The sequence below is a fragment of the Strix uralensis genome, chromosome 13 (genome assembly GCF_047716275.1).
Source record: "Strix uralensis isolate ZFMK-TIS-50842 chromosome 13, bStrUra1, whole genome shotgun sequence".
Lineage (NCBI taxonomy): Eukaryota > Metazoa > Chordata > Aves > Strigiformes > Strigidae > Strix > Strix uralensis.
In genome coordinates this window covers 15,945,915-15,962,239 of record NC_133984.1, presented here as the reverse complement: position 1 = coordinate 15,962,239, position 16,325 = coordinate 15,945,915, and the positions used below count along the sequence as shown (strand labels likewise).

The window sequence follows — 16,325 nt, the reverse complement described above, 5'->3', positions numbered from 1 at the left end:
TTGTAATAGTCTGTGTTAGGTTGTTAATGGCAATTTGCTTTAATTACATTGTGGATTTGTTTGCATCAGCTTCATGCACAGTCTTGTTCTTTTTCTATTAATTTCAGGAATCTGACAGGGGATGGTTGATTTCCTACATTCATACACATTGGAGAAGAATTTTAAAAACTTGAAAGTATCAATAGCACTATGGTGGTTTCATGAAACTGTCATTTTTTTCATTGGTTTTATGAAACTGCTAGATTACAACAGATGGATTCATTTATCTCGCTATGTCTTTATATATATTTAGATGGCTCCCATCTCTGTGGGACTTGTGTGCCTCCCAAGTATTTTAAAATAGAAAAAAGCTGTTTCCTTCTCTGCCTTGCTTTCTATCTAGCCCATAAGAGGAATAGCTTGATTAGTTTATAGGGCTTGGATTTGTTGGGCTGGGTACTAGCATTCTCTGCATGTTTTTGTATGAAGAAATGAAGCTGAGGAGAGAAGTTTTGCATTTACTTCTGAATGCACTGAGATCTGGGTTGTTTGTATCTCTGTGAGGCAAAACAAGTTCCATAGTGCTGAAATACTGCCTGGGAAAGATGAAACTCCAACAGTCTTGTCTTACCCCTTTGTCAATGGCTGCAGTGCTCCAGCAGGAGCTGGCTGTGGGAGAAGATTATGAAGGACTTTGAACATCAGAAAATAAGACCAAAGTCTGTACTTAGTAAGAAACTAGGGTGAGCAAAGCACCAGGCTGCTCTCCATTGCTAAGCAGACATCTGCTGTATTTTACACCAGCTGTGGTTTATTTCAAAGCATAGGGAGTTGCAGTAATTAACCTGCAAGACACAAATCCATGCATCAGTGTGTCCAGGCATGCGCTCCTTAAGATGAGGTGCAATCTTCTGGCCAGTCCTACCTGGGAGAGGGCATTTCTGCTGACAGGGCTGTTCAGCCATCCACGAGCAGCACGGAGGCCGCAGACGCCCTGAGGCTGTGGGACAGATGCAGCCAGCTGACTAAGCAACTCCGTTGCTGCTGGGATGTGAAGGAAATGTTTAACACAAAACTGAGCACAGAGATGAATCTGCAGAGTCCAGAACAGCAGGTCCTAAACGTGCCACCAGACAAAAGTAGATGTCAGCATGATTGACCATTTCACTTTTCCCAGAAGAAAGATGGGGCAGTGCCAGAATTTTACAGGGGTTAAGTTCCACCATGGTGCTGTGAGCAGGTGGCTTCTGGGGACAACAGAGACCTCAGTAAAGACTGTATCAGTTGTCTCTTGTGAACATCTGCATCATCTGATGTGAGTTACTCCTGTAGCATCGTTTAGAAGAGCCTTTTCCAGCCCATTTACTGCCAGCACCCACATGCCTCCAAACAATTATCAGGAGTTTCGGTTGCTGTGTGTTCAGGCCTGCCCAGGCTAGCCTTAATCTTTCTGATCTGGGCAATGTGAGTATTGTAAACATGGTGGCATGGATCTTACCAAGCTTGCCAGGGGCTGTGGAGACATTTTTAAGTTGATGCCACCAAATCCTCATTATTAGTGGCATCCCTGTAAACTGGAATCCAGTTAGCTCAGCTATGCCTGTTAGGCGCTGACTTCACACTTTCCTCCTGCCTGTGGATAGGTTGTGGTCCTTTGGTGCATGTGCTCAGCTGTCTTTCAGTGCCTTTTGCCTTGTCTGCCACAGGGCATCAGCACACCCCTGTGTGCTGTGTGACAGGGGAGGTGGGTAAGGAACTCTATCTAGAGTAGCTAAGACATAGGGAAGGACAGGGTTTCACTGCCTCATCTCTACTCCTGTGCTTCTTGGCTGGGGGGGATGTTCTGCAAGTCTGTTTCAACATGATGACACATGCTGAATTAAGAAATTAACATTTGCCTTAGCTGGATGTTCATTTGGTGTCTCACTCTCTGCTCCTCAGTCTAGGCATAAGGCCAGCTGCAGTATTTAGATCTGAGCCCTCTCTGTTCTATAATGTACTGTAGAAGATGCTACACATGTATAAAGCACAAATCCCCACAGTGCCTGAGAGCCAGTTACCTTTTACAAACAGAGCAGCTCTGCAGCAGCATGAGGCAGAAGACTGATTTAAAAAAACCACCGATAGCGATGTAGGGCCCTGAACGAATCCCCTGACACTGCACCGTGCTGGGTGCGCTGCTGCTGCTGCCCAGCTCGGTGAAGGCGTAACCTGCACCAGCGCTCCCCGGGTCCTGGCTGAACACCAGCGCTCAGCTGGCCCTTAGCACTAGTGCCCCCGAGCCACAGGATGTCACTGCGGAGCTAGCAGACACTGCGGCATTTAACTGCATTTTATAGCTTTTCCTCTCGTGCTGCCAGCCGTAATCGCCCCTCACTGAAGCACCCACCGCCAGCTCTGCCACCCTGTGCCTTCAGCGGGCTCTCCCCGCCGCGCAGGGCCACCGGGGGCACTGCCCCCCACCGCCCCGCCGAGCTGCCCCGTCCCGCCCCCGCGGCCCCCCCCGCACGCCCGGCCCTTGCCGAGCCCCCGCCTGCAGGCGTGCGGCTCCCGGCTCCGTCAGCCGAGCGCCGGCAGATTTCCCCCTCAGTGGGGTGAGGAAAAAGATTTCTCCGCGCCCCCCCCCCTTTTTTTTTTTTTTTCCGCCAAAGCAACCTCTGCCTTTCGGGAACGGCACCGCCTCCCCATCCCGCCTGGGGGGCCAAGGGACCGGCAGCGGGGCAGCCCGGGATGCCGCTGCCGCCCGGGGGCTGCGGGCAGCGGGGGCCCGGGAGCCGCCGGGCTGTGGGGGCCGCGGCCGGACCCCGCCGGCCCCGGGCCACCCGGCCGCCGCCCGGCTGCATCCAGCCCCGGAGCATCGCGGAAGGAGGAGGGGGGCGAGAACGGGTTTCACTTCCGCCTGGTTGCAGGAACCACAAGCCCCCAGAATATATTAGAATAATAATAATAGAAAGGTTTCCCCCACACCACCACCCCTTTTTTGTCCCCCCTCAAAAGAGGGGGTGGAGGGAGGAGGGGGAGAAAAAATAAAAGAGGCTCCCGGCAGGCAGATCAATGTGGAGCCGGTGAGGCACGGCGACCGGCCCGCCAGCATCCCGCCGGCAGCCGCGGCCGCGGCCGGCAGGACGAGCGCAGCCTCCCCGGCGCGGAAGAGGCCAGAGAGAAGGTCTGTCCTTTGCTTTTTTACCTCGGGTGCCCAGGTACAGCCCCGTCCTGGGTGGAAAGGGCAAGGCAGGCTCCTTGCAACCCGCTTCCCCAGCCTACAGCCAGCCAGCCGCAGCAACAAAGCCCAGCCAGGGGCTCCGTGTGGGGCTGCAGGCTGGGAGGGACTGGGGACACCCCACGGGTCAGTTCCTCAGATCCTGATAGTTCCCAAATCTGTGCCTTCAAACCACCCCAAACCCTCTCTTACTCTCCTGGGGGATCTGGTTAGTGTGAGGCTCCAGGGAATATTGTCTATATGGAAGATGTCCCTGCGTGTGCCTGGTGGTGCTGGTTGGGCCTGGCTGCTGTGGGAGGCCCGGGGTGCCGGGCTGCTGGCTGCCGCTGGCGGGAAGGCCCCGGCAGCCTGCCAGGCTGCGGGAGGGAGGGTGCGAGGCCCAGGGGAGCCCGGCTGCTTGCCCTCTGGGCCGAGCTGAGTTCAGTCCCATGCCAGATGCACCTGAAGTGATTTCCTCTTCCAGTATCTTAAAATCAGTTGCTTTTCACGGATTAAACATTTCCCAACTTTTGCCTTGTCGTTATTTTTAATCTGAAAGCTCAGTGGGATGGTCTTGACTGTCTTTGCATGAGTCACTTCCAGACTCACAGGAAGAGAATAATTGCAATGGGCAATTTGAAGCCAGTCGCAGCCTAAAACTCCTCACATTGCAGTGACATAATCCACCTGCCAGTGACGTAATCCATCTGCCTGTCTAACCATTCCTGGGTTAGATCTGATGCCATAGTTTAAGGGAACATCATCAAGCTGGCTGAGCAGTTTAAGAGACTGGTAATGGTGAACAGAACGGTAGAAATGGAGATGAGCACTGTGAACTTCTGCTGAAAGAAGATGGAAGGTTACATTAGCTCCCCTCCCCTTAGATCAGGTGCAGAGCTCTCCTTTGCCCTTGTTACTGTCACTTCAGTGACATTAGATTTTCATTTTTGGTTTTCTTCAGCATTTTGGGTTTTTTCAGCATTTAGGTTTTCTCTTTTGGCAAACTCTGGGCACACTCTGTCCAACAGAGATAGTGAACACTGAGATCATGTAAAAACTTTGTTGCAGCAAAGTCACCAACAGTGAGAGAGATCCCGGCAGGGATGACTTAAGGTCTGCTGGAACACGTGCCATCTTTTTAGCATTTTTTGAAGAACTAACTGCTCTAACACACTATTGTACCACCACTTGTAAATAGTTTTCTTTGCAAAGGTGAAACTTGTGGTCTGTGTGTCTTCAAGTAATTCTCATTTGAGTGAGAATTCTCAGGATCATACCAAAACTCAGCCTGGGATAAGTATATCTTTAACTGAGAGAATAAATGTGTTGACTGCTGTGATCTCCGGTATATGTTTTAAGAGATGGAGAGGGTGATGAGCTGAATGGGTAGGACTATTCCAATAGCTCTTACATTGAAGGTAGCTTCTTAACTAGGGATCATAAATGTGCTGATTCTGTTTATATTATAATCTTCATTTGCTGTTTTAAATTTATTTTTGATGTCTAAGAGAGTTGAACACCTTGAATTCCAGAGTGCTTTGATGCCTCAAGCCTGTATACTGGTAGCTGAGCCTTGTACTTTGGACGTCTCGCCAGAAGCCCACTCAATTTAATATTACTTAGATGTATAGCAATGTATAAGGGAAGGGATTTGCTTAAGGCCACTGAAAGATTGAGGAAAAGACCCTGGTGTACCACTGCCATGTGGCTGCACTTCCTCTTCCCATTCCTTTCCTCTTGCCCCTTTTTGGCCAGCCACAGGTTTGGTAGCTAGAGTTGTTTAGGAACTACAGAAACTACGGTCACAAGAGGGAAGAGAAAGTGCAAGTTCAGTGTAGAACAGACTTACAGAAATGAAAGTATGGCACAGAAGAAATAAACAGTAATGAGATAATGCAGACTGAGAGCTGTTTTGTGAAAAAAAGAAAAAGCAGCTATTCCATTTTGCTCATTTCCTTCCATGAAGTCTGAAGGTGTGTTGAAAACAATTTAAAGTTCATGTTCTGGAGCATGTGAATTAGGCAGACTTAAATCTGAGAGAGTGAAGTAGTCCGCAGCCTCAGCATCCAGCTGGTGTGTGAGAGTCTGATAGTGTGGTTAGTTACAAAGAGATTTAATAATGGGCTATAGAGCACAGTTATCCTTTTGCTTGTGAATGTGCAGAGGAAGGGAAATAATTTTCTTTCATTTTGCTTCCCTTTGAATAACTTTTGAGGTCCTTTCTGCCTGTGAAGAAATTCTGCCACTAGAATTTGTGGTGGAGACGGGACATAACTCTTGCTTCCTGGTCGGCTAAAGAGGAAAGCCCTTCTTTAACCTAGGTGGTTAAAGATCTGCTGCTGTAACATGGTTAACAGCTGCAATAGCAGGTTAAGTCTAACTCAACTATATCTTTTATGTAAACTGAGTCTTGTAAAGGTAATCATCACTTCAGAGTTGGTTACACTCAACTGTGAGCCTGGGGTTTATACCACATTTGCCTTAAGCCAGAGAAGGCTGCACAGTGGGAATAACAGTAGTAGAATCTTAACTTTGCATTATATTGTTCATTGCAAAGATGTCAAAATAAGTGAGAGGTGCTTTACCTGCTAATGAAATACAGTCCTGTAAGTAAGAGTACAGCACAGTGCTGAACAGTATCGTACAGGTAGACCAATCCCTCTGCCATGAGGGAGCAGTGGTCCAGAGCCCATTGGAAAGTGTGAATCTTTCTGCATCTGCTTTCTGATGTAGACGTTTGAATTACAGAAATATTTCACCTTGGTCTTTAAAAATTAGGATAACAACCCTGTTCCACCTCCCCCAAACCCCCTCCCTACCAGCAGTGGCAATGTTATGTGAATAGTATTGTATGGATTTCTCTTTTAAATGGGGTTTAGTCTACAGAAGCCAAGGAAATCTGAATATTTATCTGCATTAGCAGAACGGCATTAAATCCAAAGTCCTTAGCTGCTGTGAATATTTATTTGTATCTTAGCTGGTTTCAAACTGCCTCTCTGGCTGATTGCCATTCCTGAAGGTTATTTTCACAGAGGTTTTGGAGTGGACGCTCACACAGTGATACACCTCCAGATTTCGTGTTCCCTGATATTTCTAAACAGATTGTCAGTAGTTGGCAAAACAACTACATGAAAACAGACAGTCAGTGAAAAAAGTAGGGCCCTGAAGATACCTTTGGGCAAGTAGGTAGGTATCACTTTAAATCATCAGATAAAGTAGGTATCACTTTAAATCATCAGATCATAACTATTCCAGTAGATTGGAGTACTCCCAGTCTCTCACAGTGCTCCCTAAGATTAAGCGAGTGCTTTAAAATTGTCCTCCTAGTTGAAGCCTTAGCCCTTCAGATAGAATGAGATGCATTTTGAGATCCTATAGGATTATTTCTTCAGATTTTTCTCCCCAGTAATCTTTCTTCCAGTACATCACATTCTAGAAGGTTTCACTATGGAACTAGTTGTCCATAGTCACAGGGTCCTGGTCTGCTGAGCACAGCACGATATGTATAGTGTCTCCCGGAACACATTGAGACCATAGTGGATAAAGTGTTCATAGAGTGCACTGGAGAAGGTTTCTGTGTGTAAAGCTCTCCAGTGCAGATGCTGACTGTTGTGGGTATTTTGTGGGTAGTGCTATTATTCACCTTAGCTGAGCACCAGCAGTCTGCCTCCATTCTTGATCAGTGCAGAGGGTCAACTTAAGTATTACAAACATGTATTAATATTTACTAAGGCCCATAGTCCCAAATATACTCAGGAAGAATCATAGAATTTAGGAAGGAAGTGACCTGTGGAGGTTATCTAGTCCAACCTGTTGCTCAAAACAGGACCAATTTATAGCAGGTTACTCAGGACTTGGTGCAGTTAAATTAACAATATCTCCAAAAATGGAGATCCTACAGCCTCTCTGATGCCATTTCAGTGTTTGACCATCCTCATGAAAAGACTAATACCTAATCAGAATTCCCTATGTTTCAGTTTGTTAGCTTTCACTATACACCTCTTGGAAGAGTCTGGCTCCATCTTTTCTATACCTTCTTGTTAGATACAGATACATACATACAGAGAGAGAGAGAGTGAGGCTAGAAAAATTATGAAAGGGGGCTTTTTATAGATGCTGCTGGTTGCAGGCAGCCTTACAGTTTTTCTATATTCTGATTTTTTTTCTCTGACTAGACCTTGTTGAGACAGTTTTGCAGGCAGTGGTAGTAGTAGTGCAAGAGCATATGTAGTGCACTAAGATCCTCATGTGGTTTGCTCTGATGTGAAGTCAAGATTGGCACAGCTATAGCCTTGCAATGAGCCTGTCACCGGGTCTCCTAGATCCTACCTTTGAATCCAGCATTATGTGACAGACTGGGGACTGTGTTACAGTTCTGGATTAAGTGCTGAATTAACACGTCTCCTTCCACCTGTGGGGTTTTCTGTGAGCCTCTTGCATTTTCAAGTGCTTGAAAGCTATTGTTGGCCTGTTTTTCCCCTAAGAGATTAATTTGATTTTGGAGTGGATCCACTCTGTAATATTTGTATGGTGTAAAACACTTCCTTCCCTGATACTGCACTGACCGAGTATACCCCAAGCAAAGTCACAGACCAGCGTGTCAGCAGTTTCCCAAACTTCAAACCTTGGATACTGTCAAGTGGCAGTATTTTCTGCAAGGCGGCTTGTGACCGTGAGCATCAAACACTGCAGAAGTGATATATTTCTGCAGGGAATGGAGAGGTATAGATCACCTGCTCTGGCCTCACGTGTCACTAGCGCCTCATGAGCAAGGGCTTTGGAACATGGGTCAGCCAAATCAGAATACAGATGAAACCATGTAGAAAGTAAAACCTCCTTTGTAGGTGAAATAATGGATAATGTCCCCTCCTAACTACACCATTTATGAGTTCTGAAGTTGAGGAGTTTAGACTTAATTTTCCCCACCCCTTCCATCTCCTGGACCGACCACTGCTCCTTTTCTATAATGTCGTTGTTAGGTTGTATGGAGTTCGTTAATGAAATCTTTTCCAATAGTCTCAAGCAGGTTAATGCACTTTGACCTTCACATGATGATGTATTAAAAATCAGTTAAACACTGATTGAATTTTCAGTATTAATTTCTGTTCTAGTCCTTAGTGGCTAATTTCTGCAGAGGTTAGCAGAGAGCAATAATCAGACAGTGATCTTACATAATAAGACAGAGGATCAGCTGGAAAAACTGACCTGCTGTCTGGCAATTGGTGTGAACTTTTTATTTTTGTGGAAGTGTAAGAACTGCCCTATTAGAGTAGGTCTGAAGGTCACCTACTCTGCTGTTCAAGCCTGATATGACTTGTCCTGGGTGGCTCAGGGGACAGTGTAAAGACCATACCATAGGAACTTGCTGGCTAGTCCATTTCCCCATATTTTGGGGCTAATTTTTTGCCTTCAGAGATCAGCACACATGTTTTTCAGAAGTTTATCATTATAAATTTAAGAACACTTTCCAGCAGTAGTGATATGAAATCCTAGAACAGGCTGCCTAGGGAGGCTGCGGCATCTCCACTGCTGAAGATTTTTGGGAGTAAGAAGGCAAGTATTGCTGAGGACATAAGTATTCAAGTGGGGGACTCAGATCTACACCATCAGCTACACATCAGCTACACATCAGCTACAGCATCTACACATTACTGAGAGCTTCCATTTCCCACACGCGTGGTAACTCCTGCATGCCTGCAGGATAACCTCTCTTCCTTGCCCATCTCCCAGTTCTTGACATCAAAAACATCACTTTCATCCCATCTGTGGGTGCATGTGCAACACAGGGCTGACGGGCAGAGCTGAGGCTGGGGCACTGCAGCATTTCTGCCAGGGTAAGCAGATTTGAGCAGCACTGGTTCAGGGAGGTTTAGCATGGAGGTGTCCTGCGTGCCAACTTGCTAGGATTCTTTGGTGGATTGTATTTGCATTTCTAATCTCTTTTTGTATCTTGTTAGGTTCTTGATCTGGATGACTGCCAGGTTGATGAGTTCTAGGCTTTAGTTATCTATGGTGTAGGCAGAAAACATATCTTAATTGCTTTAATCTGCCCACTTCACAGTGGAAGCCATGGTTCTGTAGCCCGATGAAGCACGGATGTAAGGGTGCACTGCAGTGAGCCAGAGAAACATTTCTTTCATGGTGATATTGGCAAACAAAGAGAAGCTAAGCAAAGCATGGGAGAGGTTACCATTTCCTTCTTCCAGGATACTGAGATAGTTACACAAATACATTAAAATATGAGAGCAGTGGGAAAAGAAACGCCTAGAAAACCCAATCATAATTCCACTGAACTCAATAGGAGTTTTTGCCCTTATCTTCAGTTTTGCTCCACACCTAACCTTTAATGTATCTCATCAATCATTCCATTGCAAAAGGGACTCATCAAAGTTTAATTAACCCTTTTAAAGAAAACAGTTTATTGCTGAGAAACAATGAATCAAATCTTTCAGATTAAATTAAAAGTCAGGAAGAGCCCAAAACCAAACAAGGCAGTAAGATCGCTGACCTCTGGGAGAAGCACTGGAAAGGCTGTTACTGAAACAACCTCCTCTGTCCATCTGCACAAGCTCCTGCAGCAGGGGCTCCCACACCAGTTTGGTCACCCTTTGGAGTACACATTGGCAGGACAAACTTCTCTGAGAAAGAGGATTGTAAATACAGGAAGATATCCATTTCATGCTGAGATCACAGGACTATAATCAGCTGATTTGGATTCTGTCTCTGACTCTCCCATTGCCTTGCTGTGAGAGGCTGGGTTGTTCAGTTAACCTCCCTGCACTTTGCCTGTTCCAGATAGAAAATTATTTTTATTTATCTCTTTGAGATCTTTGTAAAAATGATGCCAAGTCACTCTTTGCAAAGACAGCTAGAGGCAAATAATATAAAAGCTCCCTAAGTGCAGTACATTTTGGCCTGACAGGTCTTTAACTACCATTTCACTGGAACTCCTTAATAGTTGCAAGGACTGAAATGGAATATCCTCCTCTTTCATATTCAGAAAGGCACTTCAGGCAAGTGTCTGCCCAGCTGGTTGTCCACCACAGAGTGCACTGGGAGAGCACATGCCCACAACAGATGACATGAGGTTTCGTCACAGTGTGGGACTTCATTTCTGCCATACCACCCACAAATCATGGCAACCGTGTAACAAATGGGACAGAAGCCTTATGCCTGTATTCTAGGGTTTTCCCATAGGGTCAAAGAAACTGTCCATTTTCATTTTCAGGTTATTGCTTATATTATTAATTAATGAAGGGGGGAGATAAAGAGGTCACTTGGTTTTGCCCCTCTTTAATTTTTATCAGGGGAAAAATTATACCTTTAATATCTGTTTATTTTAAGATTTTTCCTCTGCTAACAGCTAATGACATTTACCACTGATCTCCTCAGCCGTGTCTGGAGTATCTTCGGCTCTGAGCCTGCACAAGAAGAATAAGGAAATAATAAGCTGAAGGGCTGTTTTTAGGGGATTTTTGCCTATTGTTGTTTTTTTCATGATGTGTTTGGTGCTTGTTTCCATGAGAAAACTCTAGGTAACCACAGAAGTGAGGAAATTCTAGTATCTTGGGAACTGAGCAGTGAAAGATGAGAAATCTGAGGGAGAGGAGATTTGCAGGCAAGAAACTGTTTATGTTTTTACAGAACATTCAGTGCTTGCCTGCAGTGCTTTAGCTCCTTTTTTTTTTCCTGTAGACCACCCCAACGTGGCTTCTTAGCAGAATCTGACAAGAATGAATTAGATATTAGAGATAATTTTAAAATAATACTTTTATGGACATCATCCCAACTCTATGGCTATAAATATCCAGCACAAATGCAGCATAATGTCTTTACATAGTGTTTTACTGTAATGTTTGTGTTTGTTTTCTTCCCTTCTCTCATTATCGTTCTGTGATGAGTGTGAGAAGTCTTAGCACTGACAGGAGGGGATGACATTTCCCCCTCCAGCAAGTGTTACCACCTCTCTGTGTCTGCTCGCCTTCTGCAACCACTTAAAAGGAGACACCTGCAACAGTGGAAAGTTCTTCCCCAAAGGTAGTGTCAAGAAACCTTGCTAGTTTACATTTTTCTCTCTGTTAAACAATGCTGAGTATTGAGCAGTGGGTCTTTTTGGTGGGCTGTGTTCCAGTGGCAAGGTTGCGCATTCTCATTTGGTATTATTTTTAGAACTTCTGTCCCCAGAAGTATCTATTTGGAAGGAAGTTGAGTGAAAATTGAAATTCTTGAAGCTCAACAGTTCTGAAAAATAAGCCCTAAGCAACTATGTTTGAGATTACATAGGGAACCATCTTTAAGTCCCTGTCCCTGGTGTTTTTTCATATTTCATCTGTCAATCATAAAATCCTCAGTCTTCCTCTCAACTCCTCATCCAAGAAAGGACACTCATAATTCAGTGGAGTCCAATGATCTTGTGACCCAAAACATCCTCCAGATTATTCAAAAGCTTTCCCCAATTCCAAAATGTTTCTAGAGAACTCATCATTTTCCAGCAGTTCATTTAGAAGGTAATGTGCTAAGCAAGATACAGAAATAGTTATTTGCTTTCACTGCCCAGATATGGCTTCTTGAATTTTCCAGACAAGCACAAGAACTATTGGTATTTATTCAAGTAAGATGATGAGATGACTTATTTTCAGTTGGCAATTAGTACATTGACTTTAGGGAATGAAAACTGTGTTACATGAGAAACAAAACCAGCAACATCAACAAAAGATTTTCGTCTGTTCCTTGTGCCAGTTTGTGTTGTGTGTAAATCTGTAATTCTCAGCTGCCTCACCATCACCCATGTCTGGAATCTGGGGTGTGCCCATGGTGTGGAGTGACTTGCCTTTCCTAGCTCTTTGTCAGGCTCGTTTTAGAGAACAGTTTAGGAAACTAAGGGCTTGTTTAGCCTCCTGAGATCCATTCTAGTGAATCCATGGCACTGTCATCCCTAGATTTTTGCAGTTTTGACTTGGAATGAGGTTAACCATCTATTTGAAACCCTGCAGATTTTTAGTACCAGTCTTCACTTCGGAAGTTCCCATCATGGGGATCTCAAGGGGGGTCCAAGCAGGTGAAGCCATGATGTCAGTTTTCTACAATAAGTGCAGTGATAAGGAAGAAGTACATGGGCACACGATACCTGTGTGAATTGGTTTAGCTCCTCTTTTTAATCCCTTTTTTTCTTCCTGTTTCTTGGATCAAGAAAAAAAAAGAAATGAGCTCTGGCCTTCTGTGCCTTTCTTGCAGAGACCTTGTGAGGTAGTAAGCAATCTCTCAATTAATGTGCTTCCTGTTTTCTGATAAACTGACTTCTTGTAGGATCTTCCAGATTTGATTTGGCTGATGTGTGTGATGAGTGGAGTTGAAACATTCTCTTGATGGTTAATAACCAGCCAGGAAACAAACTTTGCTTAGCATCCTTGTCCAAGGCGCACAAAGTGTGGACTGCAAAAGGACTGTGAAGTCATATTTTCAGAAATCAGAAATTAATTATTAATTAATTTCAAAAATCTGAATTAACTCAGCCGAGAAGACAGACTTCTAAACACACAAAGCTCTGTTCATTGTTGATGGTAAGATACCAAACACACATTCTGTGAAACACCTTATTTAAAGTGGAACTTACCTACGTTTATTAGAAAGGGCAAAATATCTCATGAGAGATTGCATATGGTATCCTAAGTCTTGATCTGAACTTCTGACTGGAGAGTCCAGACCTTGTCTGCTTTTTACTTAACTCTGAGGCTGGAATTAGGAATGAAGTTTTGCCTCTTTTGAGATCAGGACAGTCTTACTCTTGAATCCAGGTAAGCATGTGGATTTCATGCTATTTTTAAAGAATTTGAGGCACAGCTTCCAATTTTCTATTTGGAATTTGTTCTGGTTCTCAGTGAAAGAGTCAAGTTGAATATCAATAGATACACCATTTGTACTTACAAGCAATTACAGCTGCAATTGATTGCACACAAAATTAGCAGCAATTTAAGAAAAAGCAGTCTAATTTTAAGAACTCTAAGTCATTTGTCCAGAAGTGTTTTAATGCATATGAACAAGGACTGTTCATTTCCTTTTGTTGTGTGTCCGAAGTTTGAATAAGGTGCTTATGGAGTACAAGTTGTTACAAAGGAGATGGATTTCTTTATTGCTTGAATTGCTTGTGAAATACATTTTATGTAATGAAGCACTGATTACCTAAATTAGAAAACCAAAAAAAAAAAAAAATGCTGTTGTCTCATTTGGTAGGAGGCAGAGATTGTGTGGACAACTGAACCCTTGCTTAAAGGCAATCTGCGACCCACTCCGTACTATTCTTATGCTAATGTGAGAATGGGTATCCTGGGCACCATCTGCTGTCCCTGAGGTCCTGGCCTTGGGCATTCAAAATTGGTTTGCTTTATTAATGCTAGGCCATCCAGAACAGCAGTGGTGCATTTGTTAAAGTCTATGAAATCAGAAGTTCCAATTGTAAGCATACAGAGATAATTGTCACTTTTAATAATACACTCAAACATGATAGCTACCACTTTTTCCAACCTCTTAGGCAAAGATGCCATCTTTCAAGCTGTAGTTACCTTCAGCAAATCCAACAAAGGCCTCTCTGGCTTTTCAGGGAGATGGGTTTTACTTCCTTGGAAGGTCATTTCATTATCTACAGGATGGATTTATTGGCTGGCTCTGCGTTTTAACTTTTGTAAATGCCCCCTAGAGAAACAGAGGAGTGTCTTGATATAAATCAAAATTAATAAATAGGACATACGATGTGATTATTTTTAGAGGGGCCAAAGGGATGGGATATCAAATATCCTCAACTAGTCTAATTAAGCCAGTTGAGGTTTAAAGGACACCAGGCATCAGTTTTGCCTAAGCTTACAGAACAAACGGCTGCAGTGTCAGTTGTAAGTATCTTAATAAAGTCTCCTCTAATGCTGATTCTGTTTGTGCTTATTAGCTGTATAGTTCTTTTGGTGTCCATGGCTCTAATTAGAAAGCAATTCTTCCTTCTATTCAAGCATCTGAGTACTTAGATGGCTCATTATCAAGTACCTGTGAGATACAAGTCAGGATAGTTCAATTGGTAGCCCAGCAAACTAGGTCCATCTGACCTGTTGCCTTGGGTCTGTGGTCGTGGAAGGGACAGAGCACATGAAGGTCAGAAATTTCATGTCTCCTATTTCATCCTTGTCAGCAGTACAGGACAGTTCCTGAGCTGACACCCAGTCTCCAGCCTTCTGTAGAAAATAGCATCTTGGCTTCCATCTTACAGGTGAGTAAAATGAGGCATGGCTAATACTGTGCCTTGGGTCCCCAGGCCTGAATCAGCACTGGGAGTGTTAAGGCTGTGCCAGATTCAGCCCCAAACTGCTCACAGTGGGAGTATAAGGGGAATGGAAGATGTTAGGAGTGTGGGGAAACAGTGGGGTGATGGTAAAGCAGTGTGACAGGCCGTGGTCTCAGCTGATGTCAAGCTTTTTGTGTTGTCCTGGTTAAAGAGCATTTTATGGCAGAATGGGAAAGGAACAGGTTGCCCAAGGCTGTTCGGTGATCCAGTGAGAGTGTAATTTTAGGTTTGTGAGTCTGACTCTCCTGATCTCTCCATTTCAACATGATGTGTGTGCAGAATTTATTTACAGTGACCTCTGTGATGAAAAAAATTAGCCAATGAACCAATCATATCCAGTTACCTAAGTAAGCAACATGCAGCCAACAGGGAGAACAACTTTCAGTAGCTGCTTTTGTCCCCTCCCTTGCCTCCAGAGCTTTCTGTTGTTTCTTTCAGTTATGGGTGAAGGAGACAAGCACTCCAGGGCCAGGGAAAATGAAAGTTAATTACACTGTGGAAGGGGATTGTTGCACAATGTTAGTTCTTTCCCATCCCTGTCTCAAGTGCTTGAGAGTACAACAGAGCAAACCGAGGTGTTCTTCAGTACCATCCTTTGCTTATTCTGGAAGGATTAGAAATGCAAAGCTGGACCTCTTTCCCTTAAATGAAGACGATGAGGAGGAGGTTTCTCTTTGGTCTCAGCATTCATGTAAGTTGTGCCAAGGTCAAGTGAAAATCAGCAGAGGTGGATCGAATATTAAATATATATTTTAGAAAAGAGAATAATATTTTAACAGTTCTGGATGAATCTGTATATCAAAAAACGTAAAAACCAGTAGGTTTTGCTTTGGTCTCCTTGCTGTAAAAACTAGAAGGAAGTCCCTGAGACATGCATAGAGGAGAAAATACTTGTATCTGGAGGACTATGTCAAACAGTGGGCTATGAAAGATTGTTCTAGAAATCACTCAAGGTAATATTCACCCTTGGATCCATCTCCCTCACTTTCTGGGATTACTTACGTGTTACTCCTGCATTTGGCACATGGAAAAGAGTCCTTGTTTAAGAAACTGTCTTAATGGAGTGTTGGTGTAAAACAGAGGTGAAGAAAGGGGAGATGTGGCATTCTACAAAATAGTGAGGGGGAAGCTGACAAGAATGTCCCCTTTGGCCCTTCTCAACTGAGGTGCTGAACTTGTATTGAGATCTTGAGTATGTAAGACACACTTATGGATTGCTGATTACTCTTAAATTTATCAGCAATTGAGAATGATCAACTTCTTGCAAAGTAGGGCACTTAATGACATGAGGTACATTGCCAGGCTGTTATTAGGGACTGCCATGCCTCTGTTGTATTGTCTACTGCCCAGATGGAAGTTTTTCAGCATGTAGGTGCACTTGCTGATGAATGTGGCCCAACAGACGCATATTCAGAGCTAGTGCAAGCACTGAAACAGGTATTAGAGGTTCAGGGTCCCTCATCTGTCAGGGCAATCTCATCTCACATCAGGGACTAGTATTCGAATCTGTCACATCTCAGCTCAGTACCATAATCACTGGGTTTGCATGACCTGATTGGAAAGACTCCTATTTAAATGTCAATGATACTTCAGAATGATTCTGCCACATTAAAACACTGGAATAGGTTTGTTTTCAACTCATTGTAGAAGGCACTGAAATACTGAAACCTCAAAAAGTGCCATGAAGCAAAATAGTTGCCTTATCAGATTTTGTATGCATTACCTTCAGCTCACACACAGCTGAGACTGAAGAGTATCTGCAGGCGGTGTTTATATAAATGCATAGCAGAGAGTGCTTAAAGAAATGCTTATTATCTGGGA

General features: G+C 44.0%; 1 protein-coding gene across 1 annotated transcript in view; it reads left to right on the top strand.

The window, feature by feature from the left end:
* The first annotated feature begins 2,888 nt into the window (after positions 1-2,888).
* The window catches only part of PAK3 (p21 (RAC1) activated kinase 3), a 150,456-nt gene continuing 137,019 nt past the window's right edge, over positions 2,889-16,325 (top strand). Inside the window, exon 1 of the mRNA XM_074882659.1 lies at positions 2,889-3,145. The gene's annotated coding sequence lies outside the window, so the exon portion shown is untranslated. The remainder of the gene's footprint in view (positions 3,146-16,325) is intronic.